Source organism: Lytechinus variegatus, chromosome 7, assembly GCF_018143015.1.
Source record: "Lytechinus variegatus isolate NC3 chromosome 7, Lvar_3.0, whole genome shotgun sequence".
In the NCBI taxonomy this organism is placed as follows: Eukaryota; Metazoa; Echinodermata; class Echinoidea; order Temnopleuroida; family Toxopneustidae; genus Lytechinus; species Lytechinus variegatus.
The window spans coordinates 15,178,692-15,196,185 of record NC_054746.1 but is presented as its reverse complement, the minus strand read 5'-3'; the positions used below and the strand labels follow the sequence as shown (position 1 = coordinate 15,196,185).

General features: G+C 36.6%; 1 protein-coding gene across 5 annotated transcripts in view; it reads left to right on the top strand.

Moving 5' to 3' along the window:
- Nucleotides 1–271: 271 nt before the first annotated feature.
- Nucleotides 272–17,494, top strand: part of LOC121418530 (calcium permeable stress-gated cation channel 1-like) — a 93,690-nt gene continuing 76,467 nt past the window's right edge. For 4 of the 5 annotated variants that reach the window (XM_041612445.1, XM_041612446.1, XM_041612444.1 and 1 more), the window contains exon 1: nucleotides 272–724. The gene's annotated coding sequence lies outside the window, so the exon portion shown is untranslated. The remainder of the gene's footprint in view (nucleotides 725–17,494) is intronic. The other variant, XM_041612448.1, reaches the window with a different exon arrangement.

Below are 17,494 nucleotides of genomic sequence, written 5' to 3'. Positions count from 1 at the left end.
CTGCTGCAAATAAATATCAATTATGCACTTCAACACAAATACATGGTCAGTTGTGGAGTAGCTAGCAGCATCACCCTGGGCATCACCCTCGTTTTTTGTAGATTGGAATGATTATGCCTGCACACAAATCTGTGGGTACCTAACACAACATTTAAAAAACGGACTTTCATCCTGATCATGTTTCTTTTTTCTTGAAAAATTCATTACGTATAATTCATCAATACCACAAGCTTTACCATTTTTCAATTCTCTATCGTAGACACTACTTCGATATGGATGCATTTAATAGATGCTTACCATCAAATGCAAGTTCAATCTGTATATCATTGAGTGAGGTCATTGATAATTGATCATGATCAATGTTCCTATTGCCAATCTTTCTAAAGTGTTCAACGAAATCAGACAATCCAACTGATGCCTTAACCATATTATTGTGCTCCCCAGACTTTACTAGTTTTGGTATAATGCTACCAAGATGACCAAGATTGAAGAGCGCCAACTCCAACTCCGTGATGCGAAAGTGATTCTCCATACATGTAAAGCCTGTGTACCCGTATATATTGTAGCTCAATCGGATCGATCGGGGCCCTAGCTGTGTACCGGTCGTATACACGGCATGCAGTATTCAGCGTGAACGAAGTCGAAGATCAAAATTCTTGGGCAAAATCAACATACGCAATATCTTGGATAAATCTAGGACGTAAGCTGTACTGAACTAAAAGAGGTATGATAACTGCAGCCGTTGTATTGTCTGTTCTTCGTTAAATCCCTAAAATGTTTATGAATTAAGTCCTTTTTTTAGAAAATAGAAGAAAGGACCAGTCTTTCGAAGTTGGTGAATGTGAGACTGAGATGAGTGAGAGTGGGCGTGTTTGCACTGCGCAGGGTACCTAGTCCTACTCGACAGCTGGCAGTCGTCTGTTTTGAGGAGTTTTTAACATTTAAAAAAAAAATTTTCCTCGTACACAGACGGCTCGCTATCGTGCAGCCACCATTAGGGGACTAATTAATGCAACCAAAATGCAAATTAATATTCCCTCTTGGCATTAATTGCCAAAAAACGGAGAAAAATCAAGTTAAAACTAAAGGAACAAAAACAGTGACTTACCTCGGCTGTTGCGCAATTTCACTTCCCCGTTTTATCCGATCTTAAAGGAGAAATATATTGATTATGAATGTGGTCTTATTATATATCAATGGAAAGGCAATGATGTGGGGATCATCAGTGGGTCATTCAAAAATACCGAAAATAATACAAAAAGGTGAAAATCGCCGATTAAAAAACGCTAAAATGCCTCTCCGAAATATGCCTCACATCGGTCTCTGAATTGACTGGAATTTGATGACGTCACTGTCTGTACGAGAGGCGTGATTGGCTCTCCCATGTGAAGCTCCCCTTGCATGCAAAACCTGTTGCGTGGGTACGTTTTCTCCACACTGTCACTGAATACTTCTATCACGAAATGAAAGAAAACCCAGAATTTTATCTAGATTTGGATTTTAAAATTGATGATTTTAAAGATGAAGAAAATGATGATGAAGTGAACAACAGAGTGACGTAGTTGGAGGTAAAATGGGGGAACTATGCCGATGATGATGATGAAAATTCAACTTGCCGACGATCACAAGTCATGTACATGCCGATTTGCTACCAACTCATGCAGCTGCTGCTACAAGTGCTAGCTACACCGCGCGGGCCAAATTAAATCCATGAAAATGAATAACCACATCCAGACAGAGTCTATCATAAGAAGGAAAATAATGATATAACTGTACTTACAAACAAATGAATAATCCGAACCTGAAGGCAAATCAACTCAACGAATAGCAGCAGACGATATGCACCGACGATAAACTTCATGTGGCTGGGATAGATTGTCACTCGTTCTGTTAGATGTAATTTGTAACTCATTAATTTGACAAAATTACGAAACTCGGGGAATTATTTATATATGTAAAAATATAGTAACATCTCTTATTATTTTTTGAATTACGATAAAACCTGTTTTGAAGGAAAAGGTTGAGGTAAACTAAAATTACATGTAAAAGATCATCCCCCAACATGCGTAGCTTGTATGTCATTCAAACAAACCATCTCAAACATGCACGTATTCCTTCCTTGCTCGCCTTGCTGATTGAGAGCTGTGCAACACGTGCATAGATCTATTCTCTCAGTCTCAGCCTAGGCGAGCAAACAATACGGCATGTGTTGTTGTGATGGTTTGTTTACGATCACATCATGCTCACTGATCTCTCCCCTTGCTCACTGATCTCTCCCCTTGCTACGCATGATGGGGACGATCTTTTACATCTAATTTCAATTTACCTCAACGTTTTCCTTCAAAACAGGTTTTATCGTAATTCAAAAAATGATACGAGATGTTACTATATTTTTATATAGATAATTAATTCCCTTAGTTTCGTAATTTTGTTAAATTAATGAGATAAAAGTTACATCTAACAGAACGAGTGACAATCCCAGCCACATGAAGTTTATCGTCAGTGCATATGCCATATCGTCTGCTACTATTCGTTGAGTTGATTTGCCTTCAGGTTCGGATTATTCATTTGTTTGTAAGTACAGACTACAGTTATATCATTATTTTCCTTCTTATGATAGACTCTGTCTGGATGTGGTTATTCATGTTCAGCATGAATTCAATTTGGCCTGCGCGGTGTAGCTAGCACTTCCAGCAGCATGAATTGGTAGCGAATCGGCATGTACATGACTTCACTTGTGATCGTGTTGCAAGTTGAATTTTCATCATCATCATCATCGGCGTAATTCCCCAAGTTTACCTCCAACTACGTCATTGTGTTGTTCACTTCATCATCATTCTCTTCATCTCAAAATCATCAATTTGAAAATCCAAATCTAGATAAAATTCTGGGTTTTCTTTCATTTCGGGATCGAAGTATTCAGTGACAATGTGGAGAAAACGTACCCTCGCAACAGGTTTTGCATGCAAGTGGAGCTTCACGTGGGAGAGCCAATCACGCCTCTCGTACAGACAGTGACGTCATAAAAAATCCCCAATTTCGCGGAGGTAATTCTGCGTGTTTGAAGCATTCAGAGAGAGAACTTTAAACTATCAATTTACTGAGTTTCATCCGTCTCCATGATAAATGGTGTACACCATCGTGTTCTCCTTATTTTCTACTTTACTGTGATATATGATTCTCCATTTTTACGATTTTCAATATATTTCTACTTTAAGTACATAAACATATGGCCATTGAGTCCCCTCAGAGATGCCAAGTTCAAAGACCAGCTATGCTTGAGATTTTCTGTGAATCTGAGTGAGATCACAGACATTGTGTACAATGTATATGGGGATATGCTGTGATAGCGTGAGACAGAGTTTTGAGGGGATGAGTTTTTAAATCGCGACCTATAAAACGTTAGTTTACTATACGTTGTCTGTACGTATGGGCCTCCAAGCTCTTCAGTCTATGTATTAGTGAGTGGAGCCAAAGTAGTTCAGCGGAACAACCAAAATACAGAGACTGAAGATTTTGGTCTAAACAGCCTGAAGCTTTTGGTCTACAGGGTACTGTACCGGTACCGTGTACCCGGTATGCGCTGCACCCGGTATACGTACGGTACCTCAAGTGATGCTCATGTACATAACCATAGGCTCCCACTCCTAGCTTCACTACTGCTGCACTATGCCACACCAAAGTTAAAGGGGAAGATCGGAAACTTTGACGATTAAAACTAAAATAATGGAGAAGGTTCAGTCCAGATAATTATATAATATTGATAGGCCTTGAGGGGAACATCAAATATATTGCCAGCAAAAGAATCATATTGGCCCGAGTCGTTAGACGAGGGCAATATGGGTCTTTTAAGGGCAATATATTTGATGTTCCCATCATTTCCATTTATGCTCTATATTATACTGTTGTTGTTTTTTACGAAGTAAGAATGCCCTTCTGTAAAATTGTATTTGATTTGTATTGTTTTATATTACTTTGTATTATGTTTTGAATGGAAATGAAATAAAAGTATTGAATTGAATTAAATTGAAAGAAGAGCCAGTCAATATTTTTATTATCATCCAAATCAGATATCTAGAGCAAAAATCGTGATAATGGTGATATTTCTTTTTAAAATAGTTCTATTGTGTCTTGTTAATATAAGGGTCTAGGCTCTGCACTTTACCATTATGACGTACTTGCAAGCGCTCGGATGCAGTGATGTCTTTATTATGACGTATATTGTTGGTGCGCAGATCCTTATGAAGCGTATCTCTTTATACGCATCCTCAAATGCCCGGATGTGAGACCAGGGAAAATACAAAGGTATATTTTGCGTCGTCTCTGCATGCAAAGTAAATATGCGCATTGAGACCGAGGAAAAATACAAATATGCTTTAATACTTTAATTGTCCATAGACATCGGTTTATTTAGTCAGTAAAGGGTCTGTGAGTCAGACTAGTCAAAGTATTGGCTGATTAACTGGGCGTTGTGGCGTGTGCCTGTAATCCAAGCTGTGGGGAAGTTACAAATTGATGCAGAGGGTTGAGGTTCGAGCCCTGGTCACGTCTTTCGGATGGTGACGTTAAACGTCGGTCCCAGACATAAATAATCATTTCTGATTGATACACGTCTGACAAAACTCAAACACACACACACGATAATCGTTAAAATACCCCTTCCAGTATGCAGCACTTCTCGCAAGCATAGCGGGAAGAGGTCTTGACTGCAGATAAAACGAGGTGAGATAGAGTCCCAACAGGTAAGCAACGGTAAAAAAATGATAGAAAAATCTGAAGTGAACAAACCTGAAGTCTCAACAATCTTTTATAATTTTTGGTGGGGGTGCATATGGAACTCTTTCCGAAGGGCGCCCAACAGCGTTGAGTAAGTAAACCTTCACATATTGGCACGAGAATCTCAAATTTAAGGGGGGAAAAATTGAAGAAAACTTTTATTGAAATGTAAAAATTGTCTATTCCTTCAACCCTTCACCATTTCTCTCATATGTTTTGTAAACAACTACATGTATCTCGCGATATGGAAAGGTAGGAAAAGGTCGTTACTCAACGCTGCAGGGCGCTCTTCCCGAGCGTTTTATTATGCCCGGGGGGGGGCAGTCAAATATATTGCTGTACAGACGGGTGAAAAAAAAAACGCATTTAAAGGTTTTTTTTTATAGTTTTGGGCGCGGTCCACGCGTGGACTCGATGAGCATGATCGGTTAAGGGTTCGCATTGAGGTGAAAAATTTTTTTTAAGGTACTTTTATCAAATTTGCTTTTAAAATAATCTTTGATATCTCAGGTTTCAAAAAATTAAGTTTCATGAAGATTGATGATTCCGAAAGTACCGGAATAGTCCATTTTATTCATGGGGGTGCTGCTACCTCTCATCACGGACGGACATTTTTACTCAAATTAAATTCACTCTAGTTTTATTGTTTTTAAAGTTACTCTAATTTGGTTTGGATGATCTTGCACTCTGAACATTTCTCTATGATCAGACATAATATAGTAGAAAAAAAATATTGGGAACTAATTTTTTTTGGTAGGTGTTAACATTTCCATTTTGAAATTTCCGTCCGTGATGGAAAAAAAGATGAAAAGTTTTTTTATTCTTTATCAGAGTAGAAATAAAAAATAAAAAGGTTTAGAGGTATCTCTCTAAACACTGTACATTATTTTATTTGAACATGGCTAAAATCCATACATTTTATCCATATCATAGAGTCAGTCAAAAATGATCACGGACGGACATTAATTTGATCACGGACGGACAAAGTTAATTCACTCAAATTCATTTCACTCTAGTTTTATTGTTTTCAAAGTTACTCCAATTTTTTTAATGGTCTTGCACTCTGAACATTAATCTATCATCAAACATAAATTAGTAGGGAAAAAATATGGGAAGTAAACTTTCCTTGTAGATGTTAACATTTCCGTCCGTCCGTGATGAAATTAATGTCCGTCCGTGATCATTTTTATTAGGATAATGTCTATGGACTCAGCTTTTTATTCTTTATCAGAATAGAAACAGAAATAAAAGTGTGTAGAAGTATTTCACTGGACACTGTTCATCATTTTATTTGAACATAGCTAAAATCCATACATTTTATGCGTTTAATAAATCAATGAAAAATGATCACGGACGGACATTAATTTCATCACGGACGGACGAGTGAAATACTTGTGGAAAGATTCATATATGCAAATGAGAAACTTTGCTGAGCAGATTATGAGTTTAATTTTAGCTTCTAATTGCAGTGAAAAATGGCTCTGAGAATTATTCAGAACTCAAATGGAATAAGCCTACAACTCTTCACAATTTTTTGTGATATCTTTGTTTGGCCGTTATTGGAGCTATATTGTTGTCAGGAAAATTGTTAAGCATTATTGGAATGCAGATAGAGTTGAAAAGCTACATGTACATGTATATGCCAAAAAAGCGGGAAACAAAGTATGGCAAGAACAAGTCCAAAGCTGTAGATTTCATCAATTCAAGCTTGCAGAAAGTGATGGAGAAGAAGTAGAATGCAATGCATGATAAGCTGATAAGCAGAAAAATCAATTTTCCATGTACAAACTTATGGATTCACAATGCTTCTAACAGAACATGGGTTTGTGAAAATTACATGAATACCTTTTTTCGAAGTCCATTTTGGAGCTAATTTTAAGCAAATCGCTTATCTGGTAAACTGTGAAAATGCATAAAGCTTGCAATGTAGTGTTTAGAAGTTAAGCTTTGGATTGGAATATCAATTTCAATTTTGGATTCGGTCAGGGCCTAAATACATGAGGGCTGTTGATGTTATGGGGTGTCTCCGTTTTGATATATGCAAAAGATGGATTTAAAGAGAGCCCCTGACAAGTGTTGATCCAACAAACAAGCATAAGGATCAGTGACCTGTTAATCTTTTAGATTTAGTTTTTGGACCTTAAAAAAACATCTTTGCTCTTGGAAAATTAATGCCTAAAATCATCATGATCATAAAAATACTTGTATCAACATGATCAATAATCAACTAGCTGTTGATTTTGAACCTACTTGTATTCTACACTTTAAAAAGACAATAGGGGAAGGCGGGGTAAGTTGTGACACTTTTTGCATTTTGCACGTTAGAATTGATATGACTAGTAATATTGTAGAAATAAGTACCTTACCTTTAAATTTGATTCTTGGGAAATATTTTTCACCTATATATAACTTTCTACCCCCACGCTGAATGTCATTGTGACCTTTGAAAAAAAGGATGTCAAATTGCTCAACTTGCCCCATCTGTGGGGTACATTTAAGTTGTGCCATGGTCTGGGGTAAGTTGAGCCACAAAAACTATGTAAAAAATGTATGCGGGAAGAACCAGGATGTCAATTTTTCATTTAAAGTCTTTTCACTTGCTAATTCTCTATGAATACTAACATCTTCTGAAAGTAAAAGGACTGTCATGTGAATTTGCTCCTTTCTGCCTGCATATCAATGGCTTTTTACGTTTTTTATTTTTTTTATTATACAGTTGTACACCACCTATTCTTTACGTTCGATTTTGACAAGAAATGTGTTAAGAGCAATCGTATGTCTAGATTATACTGTGCGTCTAGCATAGAAATCAAGTTGCTACATCTTAAATCAAGTTGCAGCAACTTGATTGAAGTTGTAGCAACTTGATTGTGCAACTAATACTGTTTAATATTATTAAAATATGTACAAATCATCAAAACAATTGCATTTGTTTACCAAAAAAGTACTAAGAACTTTTTACAGAGTACTTCCATTGTATTTTAATTGTGTCCGTCCGTGATGTCCGTCCATGATGTCCGTCCGTGATGGAAAATATTTGCAATTCTCTCGGAAGTTTGATATTGGTTAAGAATTCAATATGCTGAACATAGAAGCTAACATACCCGAGTGTTAGGTGCATTAACAATAATTGGTCCATGTAAAGCTGTTTAGATAGAAACAATAAAAATGTACAAAAATTCTCAAAACCACATTTCTATCTTGTCCGTCCGTGATATGGCACATTTAGTGGATACCTGTGTTTGTAGGTAACCATGGCAACAAACTTTTTTAATCATTCAGCATACTATGTCCTACCCTTCACTATAAAACACAAAGGAACCTTGTTCATCTTATTCCTAATTTGTTACAAGCCTTCAAAACTTTCAAAATCTATCAAATGTCCGTCCGTGATGAACCGATCATGCTCGGTATCAAAACCACAAATTTTCAAGAAAAAGTTTTTTTTGAAAGATTGGTCAATCGCGGGATCAAATGTATTTAGGGTGTGTTTTTTACCCCAAAGCTTTTTCCCCAAGGTACCTGTAATATTTTGGCGACATCTTGTTTAGGGGCCAAAAAGGTGTTAATAAAGCCCGCAAAAAACTTTTGTAGGGGGTTATTTTGGACACAGAGAAAAACTTGTTTAGGTGGTATTTGGAAATTTCTTGGTCACGCGTGTGTACAGCAATATATTTTAATGCTCCCCCTGGTCTATGTACTGTCTGATCTTCCCCTTGTAGTATCTTTGGCCACACCAGAACATCCAGGTGCTGAACTCGCTCTGATACTCTGAGTGACAATGGTGGGATTTTATGGAGGAAAATTTAAAACTCATGACAACACGACCTTTACAAACAATAAAAAATATTAGATTTCTTAATTTTCACAAATTTTCACTTCTTTTCCATGCTTCTATCACCCAAAATTGGCCTTAGAGCCAGTAGCATTTTCCTCACATGTATTAATTCACTGCCAATTCCAAAACATCGCAAACGCATATAGTGCATGCGTGGAAATTGCAGCTTGATTCATAAGTAGGACTATACATTGAGATCTGATGCAAATTGCATAACGATCTCGATGCACAGATCTACAGTTGAAAATAGCGCTAGCTATTTTTTGTGCGGGGAGCTTCGGATGCCTGGCGCTAGCTGACCAAGCTCGCCACTCGACTGGCTGAGTACATGTAGTTCATAATAGGCGTGCATTTGAACAAGAAATCACAAATTCAAGGGTCTCTGGAACGGGGAATTATAGCAATTTCTATGGTTTTCTGAATTGGTGATGCTCTGGAATGGAATTTTAGTCTGTAAATGAGGTCTCAACTGTGGCACATACATATATACATATCATACATTTATACTGAGTACCCCCCCCCCCTTGGGCATCTTACCTCTTGCAGCTATACATGTTGTAAGCATATATGAGTATGTTGCTTGTGAATTTCAAGGTCTAGAAATTTGTTTGCATTATTTGCCCAGATTTACATACCTTCCATATCCACTAGACTAGGTCTACTAAATCATGGCTAGACCGTATATGGTCTACTATCAATTTGGTCTAGATTAGTTACCATTTAGTCCACTATTCATTTTTTTCTAGTACGGTACTCAGATCATCTGTTAGCTAATTAGACTAACTGACTGAGTACTACTTAGTTTTTAGCAGGGTGTTTAGTCTATTGTACAGATAATATAATTTCTGCTTCAAAGAGTTATAAAGGGCTATTCCTCATAAACAAAGAAGAATATTTGCATAAACAGAAAAAAGTTTATTTGTATTGCTGAAAATGTCATGAAATATTTGTTTTCAAAGTGTAACTTGTTTTTCATCACCACCACTACTATCATTATCATTTTCATCATGGTTATGATCAAAATTATCATGAACAATATTCTTGTCATAATGATCATCATCAACATCAGATTCATCATCAATCATCATCTTCGTCAGCAATTTGAATGATGAGAAAATTATTTTTTAAATATAATGGATGATGCATTAGAATATTTGTCTTGATTGATTAGCTATAGTTGTACTATATGTACCTGTATATTTGTGAAAAATTTGAATCTGAACTGGAATATAATTTACTTGTACATGTTGTAGGCCCATGCTGATCTTTCAGCATACATGTATGTACATGAAATTTGTACCACACACAAACATGTATATATGGAGTAATAATGAGATTCATCTGACAAACCATTACCGGTACTCCAAAATAGAACTGCTGAAGTACAATGTACTTAAAAGTCTTTGCTCTGATCGATCTACCAGTAGGCTTTAATAATTCCTGGTGTAAAATTGCAATATATAGCCTACATGTACATGTACATGTATGTATAGTGTGCAGACAGTATGCACACCTAATGCACAGTCAGTATGTACATGTCAGAGAGATTGCATTGTGAGAAGGGGCTTGTATTAAAGCTGAACTACTGTACATGTTGAAATGTAGTGAAGAAAAATGATATGCATGTATACATGTGTATATTGATTACATCATTGATTCATGTATTGATGTAGTTTGCCTGTATTAAATACATGTATCTTCAATTACATTTGTGTCATGTGAATGTGATAATTTAGTGTTTTAGACAAATTATAACATGCATGTAGCGATTGTAGCCCTAATCCCTATGTGCCTTTTTGTTTTAGATTAAAAAGCCTATCACAACCTAACCATACATGTACAAGAACGCTGTCGCAAAACGTGCTGATCATTTCTGTGACAGATCAATACTTATAGTTTTCAAACCATGCAAGTTTCACAAAAAATGAAATTAATGGTACACATCAAAACACAAAACCAAGGAACATTAAATATAATCATGATCAAGAATAAAAAAGAAATAACAAGTAACTTTATACCGAAAAAATTATGACAAAATGGCAAACTTTGTATTGTAGTGTATGATTCTTATCTAATGCTGATGTTGAATCATTGGATCATGTATTGAATACTCTTTTCTCGTATTACTGAAATTAAACAGTTGATTAAACTGGCGTTAATCTGTTCTAATCATGTCTCATGCCTCATCTAGACTCACATAACCCTATTTTTATACAACTCCCAAGAATGTTCTGTAATCTGATTGGTCCAAGTCGGATCACATGATATTCAGTGAATCGCACTATGCATCCAAAATGCACTATTCTGCACACCAAATGCACTATCCTACACTCTGACGTCAGAGTGCAGGATAGTGCGAGTTATTGATTTATCTAGAATTGACTAGAATTTAGATCAAATATAATATTCGAGGCAACTCAGTAACATGGGTGGGGGGGGGGTGTATAAACAAACAATGCATGCATTCTTGTGCATAGAAGACTTAAATAATGAACTCTGTGCTCGACTCGCAAAATGGATCTACCGTACTCGGTCCTGCGGATCTCGGTGCGGTTATATCCATTGGCTCTGCTCGCACATCGTTCATAATTTGGCCCTGCATGCACGCGCTAACGTGCATTATTTGTATAATGTCTGTTGCAACTTGTCAACATTGAAATGATCAGATGATTATCACACAACAATCTTTGGGTGTGTTTGTCCTAAACTGTTATTAAAGTCAATGTTTACTCACATGCACATGGTACATCTGTGTGTAAAATTTGTGATTGAACTGTGAATACTTACATTATCATTTTCCTGCCTGGATTTGATATGAAAACAAAACTGAGCAAGGAGCAGCAATCCCATGTCTGTTTCAGAAATATGTTAAAAAAAACAAAACAAATGTTTCTTATTATCCTTAAAAAGTTATCACATGATTGTTTGCTCTGATGTTATTTTAGATTTTACTTTTCAAATTCTTCAGTGTATGTATGTCATTACATACATTTGTACGGTATTTTTGCATCTCCTGAAAAATGCTTTTGTTGTTTCCCAATTTCTGTTTTGTTTTTTATTTGGGAATAGGGTGTTGTTTTTATGAAAATTCAGATTTTTGTGCTCCAAATTCGGTTTCACGCCAGACACATTCATGCTCTGTTACTTTTTACTTTAGTTGACAAAAAATATTGTAAAATCATATCTTAAGCTGGGAGCATACCTTTACAACAGGGCTCGGCTATCACTATCGCTATTTTTTTGGAAAATCCCTACATGGTGAGATTCACCATGGATGTGTACATTATCCAGGTGAATAGGAATAGTATTTTTCTCTTGTGTGAAAGCACTTTGAATTTATTGTTTTACCCTCATCATGGCAGTTGGACAAACATGACCTTTAGAAGACCATTACTCCTGGCATCCATCCATCTCCATCTTTCCTCCCAACGTTGGGTGAATCAATTGCCAAGTGTAATTGGGCGGCTATATTTGTTTTGCGTTTATTGAATCCAGATTATCTTTTTTTGTGCCTCATTTTTTTTGTATACAGCATTTCCATTTATTTGAAAGCAGGATAAAAGAGCATTGTAGATTACATGTACATGCTTTGCTCACGGGCATAGGTGCCTTGGCCGAGGATCGAACCCCGGACTTTCCTTAGACCACTCGGCACGGCACCTCCACATTCATTACTCAAGGAAGATAGTAAATATGAACATGGATTTCTAATGAGGCCGAAGACTAAAAGTTAATCAAGATTTTTATTTGGCAGCTACATACATGTATATATACATAAATATGTACTTTGTATATTTGCACTTTGTTTTCAGATTCTCTTTTTTGTACCATATTCATCATAACGTAATTTTTGTACATTGAAACTTGTTATCTAATGAGGCCAAAAGCTCATGTACTTGCATCTACTGTAACATTGCCTTTTGGTGAAGTGTTTGTATCTTAATGCTCCGTGTACCGGTACTGTATGTTTGGCAGATACTCATCTACACCGTAGTACACATGTAGGTATGTACATGTACACTGTATGTGAAGTAGCCAGGTGGTTTGTAAATCATGTATTAACATTAGCATAATCACAACCTTCCATCTTTTTATCATGTGTAGAACCAAGGAAAGTAGCTAATTATCTTCTCTATCCTCCATCATGCTACGTAGTAAATAGGCAAAACTGTGTTTCTGCATCTCTACATGTATGCATATAATGTATGCACATGTATAGATCCAAAATCAATTAAAAAGTAGCATCAAATTAGACCAATACAACCACCTCCAGGAAGAAATTGAAAAAGGTTTGAAGTGCTAGATAATTAGATTTGGTGCATGTTGATACAGTGGGCTTAAAGATAGATGTATACTGCATTAGAGGAGGGAAAATGAAGTTTAGGAAAAATTGCATGTGGGGGGATACAATGCAGTGGATAAAATGCGTACCGCGGTAGTTAAACCTCTGAATATTTGAATAAGTTAAGAGGGGTCAGGTTTTCAGAGAATGCATTCATGTGCTTTGAAACCCTTAATAAAAAAATCAAAATTCCGTCCTCTTCTTGTTTTTTCTATTCTTGTTGCTCTTGTTTTTGTCTTAATCTAATTTCTACATTTAAAGACTTTAAATGTGTTGCCCACCTGTGTGTTTTGAATTTATTATAATTCATATTTATTTTGTACAATAGACCTTTCATTTTAAGGCCTATAATTTTTCATCTGTTACTTTAGCTATGGATTTTTGCTATTTTAAACCTTATATATTGTGCTGTAATATAATTTCCTTCTTAATTGTTCTGTTTTTAAACATGTACATGTATCCATCTATGATTTGTAGATTTTAAAATAATTAAATGCTACTGATACGGTTTGTTGGGGACCTCTTTGAAAATCAGTTTGCTGAAAAAATTGCTATCCACACTTTGACAAGAACTAAATTATTACAAATAAATGTAAGCAGAGGAAGGCATAGATTAGGGAATTAACTACTAAAGTAACAGATGTAGCAATCTTTAGAGGCTGTATCAGGCAGATGATCAGATCGATTACAATTTCTTGAGTTTTTTAAAAAGGAACTTCAGGTTCAAGTTTGAGGCGTGGAAGCAAACTTATACCCCCATGGTGCATTTGTGAATCCTATGCATACTTCTTGATCTTGATAGCGATGAAGGCTCTTTAGTGTCGAGTTACATGTAGTCTGCAAGTACAGACCTTGATTAAAACTTTTATCAACAATAAGGTCTTCACACAAAGACTAGCACAACTAAAACTTGCTGTTTGGCAAGTTATTGTAGGCTTTGCAATTCAGACCTCTGAACTCAAGTGAAGGGTTTGCACAGCAGACTAGTATACATGTAGGGAAGTGATTTGTTTCATAAACTTGTTAAGACAAATCAAGATTTATTATTGTGCCATTAAGGTTCAAAACTCAGATTGCACAAAATAACACAGTTGCCAACTTAACCGATTCTCAGTCAAAAATATAATCGCTTTTAGGATTTTGACCTTTTGCTGGTTTTGAATTTTCCTTTCAAGAGAAATTATTGCTTTTTCAGAGAATTGATATCCCCCAATCTTTCTGAAATCTATCCAATATTACTAAAAGTGGAGAGTTTAATGATTGCGTTACAATTTAATTCATAAGCAACGCCTATCAACTTTTTATATTTAATTTTTTGAATTACATTGTTCTTGATTACTGCCCCCAAATTCATTAACAACTAGTGAGATTTTCTACTTATTTTTATTTTCATTTTTGAATGTTCATTGTTTCCAATGTGTCTCAATGCAATAGACCAACAACATTACATTTTTGCCTATTTTAAGAACAATGATTTTCGGCAATGCATTGCACTACAGAACAAAACAAATCACATACAAATGGTAATATGTATGTACACCATTTTTTCAAGTAGTATAAGTTCTAAATTCTAATTGTCATTGATTTGAAAATTTTCTAAGGTTACTTTGAATACACAATGTAAATTTACAGTACATTATTCAGTATAATGTGGACACTCCACAGTAAGGTTTAGAATTAGAAGTGTAGACATCAATGTACACTTGTAAATTGTGCTTATCTGCAACACTTATCAGAAATTTATGTAGAATATTAATCATTTCGTCTTGCTTTTAGACTCAATAGATTAACAGTAGGTCATTGTACACGCTTGAATAGCAAAAGATGTCTATACCTCGTTACTTAGCTGAGTGCACAATTTTGATGAAGTATAGCCTTTAGAAGGTACAGCATGGTGAATCAAAATAATGTCAGACTGCGTTTAATGAAGTCACATACAGTTCACATAATTGAAATGAAATGCGAGCATGTTGGCCTATTTTCCTCAGTGGCGGATCCAGAGGGGGGCACCCCGGGCGCTCGCCCCCCCCCCCTATTTTCGCCGGATTTTTTTTTTTTTTTTGATGGTTATATTTACTGGATTGGTACAATGTAGTCAATTTCAAGGGCTAGATCTAGTCAAAACTATATTTTAACTTACGCTCATGGCCTTTGTGTTCGCACAAATGCACCTCTGTCATACTGTATTGCAATATGTAAATTCCGGAATTCCAGGGCGCGCAAGTCGATTGGTTGGAAAGTTGCACCACTTGTAATCGGGAGTTGCAGTGCAGTGACCAGTGTGAAGATGTTGGATTGGATATCATTTTTTCCGGAAATTTTGTGTTTTTTGTAACATGCGTTTGTCCGTCTTTATGGCAAATACATGTAAATTGTAAGTAACAGATCGCGAGAGAAAGTGTCTACGATGCGAATGATAATGTCTATCCCCGAGATTATTCTTCACTCAAAGATGAAGCCCTATATCGGGCGCCACGTGCGCAGCATTATCATTCTGCCTTGGTCATGTACGTTTTCACTGAAATGTATAGGTCAGACATATTTCTATTTAATGTAAACTAACTTTTACACTTTCTGGTAGATTCAGAGGCATATTATCCAGGGCGCCCCAACTAAGTTTCGCCGAAGCAATCATTCCAACGAATTATCAAGGAGCAAAATTGTATATTCTCAATCACCAGTCGACCCCACTCCGCGTTTGCTGTGTATAGGCAGCTATATGTCAGCGTAAGGAGCGAAGATTTTATGTGACGGGGGGGGGGGGTGGGGGTTGGGGGGGAGAATAAAAATACTTTCGTGCTGGGGAAAAACGTCTCGAGGACACATTGTGTATTGTTAAAAAGTAGAAATTGTGCTCTCAAAATACGACTTTTGGACATGATTTTTTTAAAAAGTCCTTGCCGTGGGAGGGGGGTATCCCCCCTCTCACACCCTCCCCCGCTCGGTCGCTTCGCTCCCTCGCCGCTGGCGCCCCCCCTATTTCAAAATCCTGGATCCGCCCCTGTTCCTTCTTAAACAACCAACACAACAAATATACAAATGATTGTATTGAATGACAGTAAAATTAAGATGAGATTTTCTTATCCCTTTCATATGGATGCCAGCTACATGTACATCTATACATCCACAAAGTAGAAATATGTTGCAGCATTTGTATGGATATAATCCTGTTCATGGAGTATATGAATTGGGATCAGTGAATTTACTTTTGTTTTTTTTTCTTATTTTATTTTGCATCAGTAATATTGCCATATTATATTTTCTTACCATACGGGTCCACCAAGAGATTGGGGGAAATATTATCTTGCGTCACTCTGTACACATCATTTAAATGTCATGATGAGATAAACAACCGTTTTAAGCTTCCAATGAATACATATTAGGTATTGTGATCAGAGCCACTGAGGGAGTCATGATCCATCACACATACATGTAGATGCTAACCCTCCCGATTTCATCGGCAGGCTCCCGAAAATTCATCCCAACTCCCGCCCTTACGATTACCATCCTTATCCTCCCGAAATTACGATTTTTTTGCATTGATCATATTGGATTGGAAGTACATGTATCGTCTGCTAACTTTAGCATGTATTAACTCCATTACGTTCGCTGCTACTAAATTTTGTGTGGAAGGCAGACAAATAAAGGAGCAGCGAAAAGCTGGTGCATGTGATATGCCCAACGGGAGTCCACTGTGCACCAGGCCGGTAGCTTCGTGAGCCGTGTGCGCTCACGACCGCTGGATTTGTCGATTCATGCGGTGGAATATCAGTGTGTGATTTCAGCGTGTTGATGGGTTGATATTGACAAGAAATGGCGCAAAATCAACAAAAGAAGACCAAGAAATGGTCTCAGAAGTATAAGACTGAATACAGTCTCTAGTACCTGTGTATTCGGAAGTCGTAAAGAGGAATTTACCATGCATTTTGCACAATTTGCAGCGTGGACATTTCAGTTGAGCACGGAGGTCGTGATGATATTCGGAAGCACTTTGGGAGCAAACGGCATACGGACATTGCGAAGACAAAATCTATACAGCTAGACGTTACCCGCGCTGAGCTTTTCTTTACTGGTTTTATAGTGGAACATAACCTGCCTATAGCTGATAATTCGGCATGCCGATGATTCCTCCTTATTATAATTGTTGAACGGGTACTTTTCTTCTATTGTCCCCTCATTTTTTTTTACATGTAAAAATGCATATTTGATATTTTTTATGTTAAAAAAGTGGGAACAATGTTTTTTTAAAAACATGTCAAATGCTCCAAAATAAGGGTCAGATTGCACCAGGGGCCTGTTGCATAAAACTTTTTACCTGAGAAAACTCTGGTAAAAACTGAAAACTAAGGGAGGTGTTGCATAAAACTTTTTACCTGAGAAAACTCAGGTTGTTTTTACCTGAGTTTTTGTCCTGTGTTAAAGTCAATGGCAGAAATCAGACTAACCTTAGTTTTCAGTTTTTACCAGAGTTTTCTCAGGTAAAAGGTTTTATGCAACAGGCCTAAGGTTAGTCTGATTTCTGCCATTTAATTTAACAC